The 8,141-nt window shown below is 48.7% G+C and overlaps 2 non-coding genes across 2 annotated transcripts in view; both read left to right on the top strand.

The window, feature by feature from the left end:
* Positions 1-7,401: 7,401 nt before the first annotated feature.
* LOC131291955 (5.8S ribosomal RNA) lies at positions 7,402-7,556 on the top strand. Its single transcript, XR_009189686.1, has one exon. It is a non-coding gene; the product is annotated as a 5.8S ribosomal RNA (ribosomal RNA).
* Positions 7,557-8,043: 487 nt separating this feature from the next.
* LOC131291951 (large subunit ribosomal RNA) overlaps positions 8,044-8,141 on the top strand; it is a 4,084-nt gene continuing 3,986 nt past the window's right edge. The window contains exon 1 of the ribosomal RNA XR_009189683.1: positions 8,044-8,141. This exon is cut by the window's right edge and continues 3,986 nt beyond it. This is a non-coding gene — a ribosomal RNA (large subunit ribosomal RNA).

Here is an 8,141-nt window from a genome sequence, read left to right as displayed (position 1 = left end):
AACTCGCTCTTGGCAAATGGGTGGCAATGGCGCAATCAGGAGCGAGTTCCCGTCCGGGTGCCAAGTGATTGGCAAATGTCTGGGGGAAAGCAACCATATATTGATTTGTCTGTTAGTGTACTGGGTGTTTGAGGTATGTAGTATCCACGCTTGGTTGGGTGTGTCAGAGGACCATGGATGCGTTCACAACCCCAATTGGGGTACATCGGGAATGATTTTGTGGAACCGATGTGCCCGGCACACACTAAGTTTTGTTGCAAGTTAATAGTGTGCCATGTCCGGGGGGGTTGTGATTAAACTCTGGTGAATTGCGTACTGTGGTGATTGGGGTATGAAAGCCCCGCAGTTGCAATGATCGGACGCGCCTAGCGTGTCCTTTAGTTGATGGTAGGGAAATGAAGGCCCTTGTCAGCTCACCTAAGTATTCATGGAAGTTTGGCATAAGGTCGCTGTGGTAGGGGTATGAAGGCCCCGTCAGCGCATGCACAATCGGGCGCACGTGCGCTTAGCGGAGTCGAATGCCGCTCAAGTGCCTGTCCGGTGCATCGGGTGTGTGTGATACGAGGGCAATGAGGTTCGCACGGGGGCTCGCCTCCCGTGTGCTACCGGACTTGACAACATATAGAACGTGGTGTTTGCTCCTCCGGGTGCAATGGGACAATGAACATTCGAACGCAAAGTCGGAATTCTGGTTGATCCTACCAGTAATATACGCTCGTCTCAAAGGTTAAGCCATGCATGTCTAAGTACAAACAGATTTAATGTGAAACCGCATAAGGCTCAGTATAACAGCTATAATTTACGAGATCATCAACCTAGTTACTTGGATAACTGTGGAAAATCTAGAGCTAATACATGCAACATGCCAGGACCCTCGCGGGAACTGGTGCACTTATTAGTCAAACCAATCGCGGGTTCTCCGTGTCATTGAGTTGAAGTCTGGATAATGATGCTGATCGTATGGTCTCGCACCGACGACAGATCTCGCAAATATCTGCCCTATCAACTATGGATGGTAGTATAGAGGACTACCATGGTTGCAACGGGTAACGGGGAATCAGGGTTCGATTCCGGAGAGGGAGCCTGAGAAATGGCTACCACATCCAAGGAAGGCAGCAGGCGCGTAAATTACCCAATCCCGGGACGGGGAGGTAGTGACGAGAAATAACAATATGAAACTCTTTAATGATGTTTCATAATTGGAATGAGTAGAGCATAAATCCTTCTACGAGGATCAAGTGGAGGGCAAGTCTGGTGCCAGCAGCCGCGGTAATTCCAGCTCCACTAGCGTATATTAAAATTGTTGCGGTTAAAACGTTCGAAGTTGATACTTGTCCAACACAGTCCGGCTCCGCCGACCCGGTCAACCCGTGGTCGGTGGGCCAAGTCGGAATCTGGTTGCGACTCAATGGTGTGGTAGGGCACCAAGTCTGTGTCATGGTGTGCCCTTCAACGGGTGCAAGTGTAACATAGAGCTCGACCGCTCACGTTTACCTTGAACAAATTAGAGTGCTTAAAGCAGGGTGCCCAAACGCCCTAGAATAATCTTGCATGGAATAATGGAATACGACCTTGGTCTAATCTTTCATTGGTTTGTACTCAGACCGGAGGTAATGATTAACAGAAGTAGTTGGGGACACTAGTATTACGGCGCGAGAGGTGAAATTCGTAGACCGTCGTAAGACTAACTAAAGCGAAGGCATTTGTCAAGGATGCTTTCTTTAATCAAGAACGAAAGTTAGAGGATCGAAGGCGATTAGATACCGCCCTAGTTCTAACCGTAAACGATGCCAACTAGCAATTGGGAGACGCTACAACCAGGTGCTCTCAGTAGCTTCCGGGAAACCAAAGTCAGGTTCCGGGGGAAGTATGGTTGCAAAGTTGAAACTTAAAGGAATTGACGGAAGGGCACCACAATGAAATGGAGCTTGCGGTTCAATTTGACTCAACACGGGAAAACTTACCAGGTCCGAACTTATGGAGGTGAGACAGATTAATAGCTCTTTCTCAAATTTAAGGGTAGTGGTGCATGGCCGTTCTTAGTTCGTGGATTGATTTGTCTGGTTAATTCCGATAACGAACGTGACTCACATATGCTAACTAGAACGCAGTCAGCGTTAATGCGTCGATGCCGATTGGAACGGGTTAGGACCTTTCGGTGGAGTATGACCTGACACCTTCGCTGTTCGTGTGCGCAAGTGCACTTACGGTACGCTGCTTAGCAGGACAATTTGTGTTTAGCAAAATGAGATCGAGCGATAACAGGTCCGTGATGCCCTTAGATGTTCTGGGCTACACGCGTGCTACAATGTGGGTAGCAGCGTGTCTCCTATTCCGAGAGGAACGGGAAATCACTCAAATACTCACTTAGTAGGGATTATGGATTGCAATGGTCCATATGAACTCGGAACTTCTAGTAAGTGCTGGTCATCAGCCAGCGTTGAATACGTCCCTGCCCTTTGTACACACCGCCCGTCGCTACTACCGATGGATTATTTAGTGAGGTCTTTGGAGATGATCGTTCGCTGGATCCTCGTGAACCGCGTCTGCTTTATCGAAGTTGACCGAACTTGATGATTTAGAGGAAGTAAAAGTCGTAACAAGGTTTCCGTAGGTGAACCTGCGGAAGGATCATTAGTGGCCAAGTGATCCTTCCAGAAGTCCGAACCTGCGGGTTGAGACTTCGGCACAAGTTGCCATATGATAATTGACGAAACACTATAGAAGTCCGAACCTGCGGGTTGAGACTCAGGCACAAGTTGCCATATGAAAGTTGACGAAACACTAACAAGTCCGAACCTGCGGGTTGAGACTTAGGCACACGTTGCCTTATACATGACTTCGAACAAATACACAAGTCCGAACCTGCGGGTTGAGACTTAGGCACAAGTTGCCTTATACATGACTTCGAACAAATACACAAGTCCGAACCTGCGGGTTGAGACTTAGGCACAAGTTGCCATATGAAAGTTGACGAAACACTAACAAGTCCGAACCTGCGGGTTGAGACTTAGGCACACGTTGCCTTATACATGACTTCGAACAAATACACAAGTCCGAACCTGCGGGTTGAGACTTAGGCACAAGTTGCCTTATACATACATTGGCCAAATAAACAGAAGTCCGAACCTGCGGGTTGAGACTTAGGCACAAGTTGCCATATTATATTCGATCAAACACTAAGTAGTCCGAACCTGCGGGTTGAGACTCAAGACCGTAACAAGATGTCACTATACAAGTCCGAACCTAAGGGTTGAGACTTAATGCGATCTAGATACCAAGTTGACATCCAATACCTGTTGAGCAAAACCAAAGATTCCCTGTTCTCGAATGATTACACTATATAACAGGGAATCATGAAGAAATCAAGCAAGCGTGAAACAAAGTCATCACTTGGGCATGCTCGATAGCCAACCACATGACCTTAACCTAAGAGAGCATGCAAACCACATGATACCTATAAACGATTAACCCGCCCTAGTTCAATCGTTCACCAAGTGATGACTTCAGTATGGCTAAGAGAAAAACTTTTAAATGGGAAAAACTCTAAGTCCGAACCTCCGGGTTGAGACTTCCGCGTCGGAGGTGGGCGCACCTCCTATCCGAAAGATGGTGAATCAGGGGTGTTCGATCAGCAATGGTCGGATGCCCCGTCGTAGTCCAACTATGACAATCAAAGTCAAGACCTCCGGGTTGAGACTTTCCGCGAGTACAAGCATAAAGGAACACGGACCAAGCCGTACCGAGAGAATCGGTACTAGAGCCCTCGTGGTTCTACATTGAGAGAGCCCTCGTGGTTCTCATTAGGGGCTTTATGCAAGTCGTACTCAATACTGTGGTGTGAAGTATAAAGTAGTCCTCGCCTGGTCCACGCTGCTTCGGCGGTCCTGGGTAAGATAGTTAATTCTAGCTTGCCCTATAGTGGAATGAGGACACTTAATGCTTCGTCTTTTAGCGGCGGCTAGACTCCTCCTCACGGGGAACGAGTTGACGCACACAGCGGCGGCTTACGCACTATGGCAATCATGGATGCCTGAAGATTCCGTGAAGTTCTCCCCTGGTCCACGCTGCCTCGGCAGTCCTGGGTAAAATGGAATATTTCCAGCTTGCCCTATAGTGGAAGAGGACTATCCAACAATACAAAGTCAAGACCTCCGGGTTGAGACTTTCCGCGTCGGTGGTGTCGCGCACCGCCTATCCGAAAGATGGTGTAACAGGGGTGTTCGATCAGCAATGGTCGGATGCCCCGTCATAGTCCAACTATGACAACCAAAGTCAAGACCTCCGGGTTGAGACTTTCCGCGTCCGGAGGTACGCGTACCGCCTACCCGAAAGATGGTGTGCTTCTGGGGTATTCGATGAGTCGGATACCCCGTCGTAGTCCAACTATGACAATCAAAGTCAAGACCTCCGGGTTGAGACTTCCGCGTCCGGAGGTACGCGTACCGCCTACCCGAAAGATGGTGAATCAGGGGTGTTCGATCAGCAATGGTCGGATGCCCCGTCGTAGTCCAACTATGACAATCAAAGTCAAGACCTCCGGGTTGAGACATTCTAAGAGTACAAGCATAAAGGAACACGGACCAAGCCGTACCGAGAGAATCGGTACTAGAGCCCTCGTGGTTCTACATTGAGAGAGCCCTCGTGGTTCTCATTAGGGGCTTTATGCAAGTCGTACTCAATACTGTGGTGTGAAGTATAAAGTATAGAGTCCTCCACTGGTCCACGCTGCTCCGGCGGTCCTGGGTAAGATAGTTCATTCTAGCTTGCCCTATGTGGAAGAGGACTCAATACCCTACCTGTTGAGCTTGAAACAAAGTCATCACTTGGGCATGCTCATATTGCCATACACAATTACATTATATTCGAATGAGCATGCAAGCGACCCTATATAGACCGAACCAAAACGATAGATACCGCCGTAGTTCACCCCAACCAAGTGATGACTTCAGTATGGCTAGTGTGTGAAGTATAAAGTATAGTCCTCCCCTGGTCCACACTGCTTCGGCGGTCCTGGGTAAGATAGTTAGTTCTAGCTTGCCCTATGTGGAAGAGGACACAATACTTAATACTTAGAGTACAAGCATAAAGGAACACGGACCAAGCCGTACCGAGAGAATCGGTACTAGAGCCCTCGCGGTTCTACATTGTGAGCCCTCGTGGTTCAAACTAGATACTTTATGCAAGGCGTACTCAAAACTGTGGTGTGAAGTATAAAGTATAGTCCTCATCTGGTCCACGCTGCTTCGGCGGTCCTGGGTAAGATAGTTAATTCTAGCTTGCCCTATGTGGAAGAGGACACAATACTTAATACTGTGGTGTAATGGACAAGGTATAGTCCTCCACTGGTCCACGCTGCTCCGGCGGTCCTGGGTAAGATAGTTCATTCTAGCTTGCCCTATGTGGAAGAGGACTCAATACCCTACCTGTTGAGCTTGAAACAAAGTCATCACTTGGGCATGCTCATATTGCCATACAATATTCCATTATCTACTAATGAGCATGCAGCTATATGATATTAACCTGTAAACGATTACCCCGCCGTAGTTCAGCGCTTCAACCAAGTGATGACTTCAGTATGGCTAGTGTGTGAAGTATAAAGTATAGTCCTCCCCTGGTCCACACTGCTTCGGCGGTCCTGGGTAAGATAGTTAGTTCTAGCTTGCCCTATGGTGGAAGAGGACACCATACTTAATACTGTGGTGTAATGAACAAAGTATAGTCCTCCACTGGTCCACGCTGCTTCGGCGGTCCTGGGTAAGATAGTTAGTTCTAGCTTGCCCTATGTGGAAGAGGGCATACAAGACAAAGTATAGTTCTCCCCTGGTCCACGCTGCTTCGGCGGTCCTGGGTAAGATAGTTAATTCTAGCTTGCCCTATGTGGAAGAGAGCATACATGAACCAAGAACGAAGGTTATGATCGAGGAATGATTCGACAACTAACCGATGGTATGAAATGTGAAGAATTCAAGCAAGCACACAATCAAGTCATCACTTGGGCATGCTCGATAGCCAACCTCATGACATTAACCTAGTAGAGCATGCGAAAACCAATATATATGTAAACGATGCCTCCCTAGTTCAGCGCTTCAACCAAGTGATGACTTCAGAATGGCTAAATCAAATCGGTTCAAACCATACCATCGGTATCCTATTGAAACACACAAGTCGATATCAAACCTCATGATTGTGTAGTCCTCCACTGGTCCACGCCGCTTCGGCCGTCCTGGGTAAAATGGAACATTCCAGCTTGCCCTATGTGGAAGAGGGCACATTACTCAATACTGTGGTGTGAAGTATAAAGTTCAGTTCTCCCCTGGTCCACGCTGCTTCGGCGGTCCTGGGTAAGATAGTTCATTCTAGCTTGCCCTATGTGGAAGAGGACACTTCATACTTCGTCTCTAAGCGGCGGCTTGACTCCTCCCTACGGGGAACGGGTTTACGCGCACAGCGGCGGCTTACGCACTATGGCAGTCATGGATGCCTTACGTTTCTATGAAAAGTGTGTTCCTCCCCTGGTCCACGCTGCTTCGGCAGTCCTGGGTAAGATAGTTAGTTCTAGCTTGCCCTATGTGGAAGAGGACACGTAGACTTACTGTGGTGTGAAGTATAAAGTTCAGTTCTCCCCTGGTCCACGCCGCTTCGGCCGTCCTGGGTAAAATGGATTCATCCAGCTTGCCCTATGTGGAATGAGGACACTTTATGCTTCGTCTCTAAGCGGCGGCTTGCTCCTCCCTACGGGGAACGGGTATACGCGCACAGCGGCGGCTTACGTTATGGCAGTCATGGATGCCTTACGTTTCCATGAAAAGTGTGTTCCTCCCCTGGTCCACGCTGCTTCGGCAGTCCTGGGTAAGATAGTTAGTTCTAGCTTGCCCTATGTGGAAGAGGACACGTAGACTTACTGTGGTGTGAAGTATAAGGTTCAGTTCTCCCCTGGTCCACGCCGCTTCGGCCGTCCTGGGTAAAATGGATTCATCCAGCTTGCCCTATGTGGAATGAGGACACTTTATGCTTCGTCTCTAAGCGGCGGCTTGCTCCTCCCTACGGGGAACGGGTATACGCGCACAGCGGCGGCTTACGTTATGGCAGTCATGGATGCCTTACGTTTCCATGAAAAGTGTGTTCCTCCCCTGGTCCACGCTGCTTCGGCAGTCCTGGGTAAGATAGTTAGTTCTAGCTTGCCCTATGTGGAAGAGGACACGTAGACTTACTGTGGTGTGAAGTATAAGGTTCAGTTCTCCCCTGGTCCACGCCGCTTCGGCCGTCCTGGGTAAAATGGATTCATCCAGCTTGCCCTATGTGGAATGAGGACACTTTATGCTTCGTCTCTAAGCGGCGGCTTGCTCCTCCCTACGGGGAACGGGTATACGCGCACAGCGGCGGCTTACGCAAGTTAGTCACCCTCGGCAGTGGATCACTCGGCTCATGGATCGATGAAGACCGCAGCTAACTGCGCGTCATAATGTGAACTGCAGGACACATGAACATTGATAAGTTGAACGCATATTGCACGTCGTGGGAACCTACCATGATGTACAGATGACTGAGCGCTTATATTTGAGAAATGTATCGCATACATTTAACTACGCCGTGACACCCGTCACGAGACGTGCACCATGATGTTAACTAGGGTCGCGACGACCCGCTAGCATTAAAGAACCCGTGGTTTACAATATACTGGCATTGGAATTCGAAGTATTTAGAGCGTCCGTGTTCCCGCGTGAGGCGGAAGTACGAGGAGAAGGCGTGCTTGTGGTGTCTGTGGTGGTGTTTACTGATGTCTAGCTTCAGCTTATTTATTTATTTAAATAGAAGCGAAGATGTCAAAGTAGCGTCGAAGCAGCAGCGGTAGCACAAATGATTCAAGTATGGAAGTTGACCAAAGGAACACAAACAAACTAGCGTATGGGCAATGGAAGGTATCAGTGAGTTAAACCACACGCGGGCTAACAGCCCGTTAACCGAGTCCAACGGTACATATTGGACATTGAAACAAAGTAGTCGCAAGCCAGATGTGACGATAACAACCGCAAGGTACATAAGCCTCAGTTCATGTGTGACAACCCCCTGAATTTAAGCATATTAATAAGGGGAGGAAAAGAAACCAACCGGGATTCCCTGAGTAGCTGCGAGCGAAA

The sequence above is a fragment of the Anopheles ziemanni genome (assembly GCF_943734765.1).
Source record: "Anopheles ziemanni chromosome X unlocalized genomic scaffold, idAnoZiCoDA_A2_x.2 X_unloc_20, whole genome shotgun sequence".
NCBI lineage: Eukaryota > Metazoa > Arthropoda > Insecta > Diptera > Culicidae > Anopheles > Anopheles ziemanni.
This window is presented reverse-complemented; position numbering and strand designations above follow the sequence as displayed.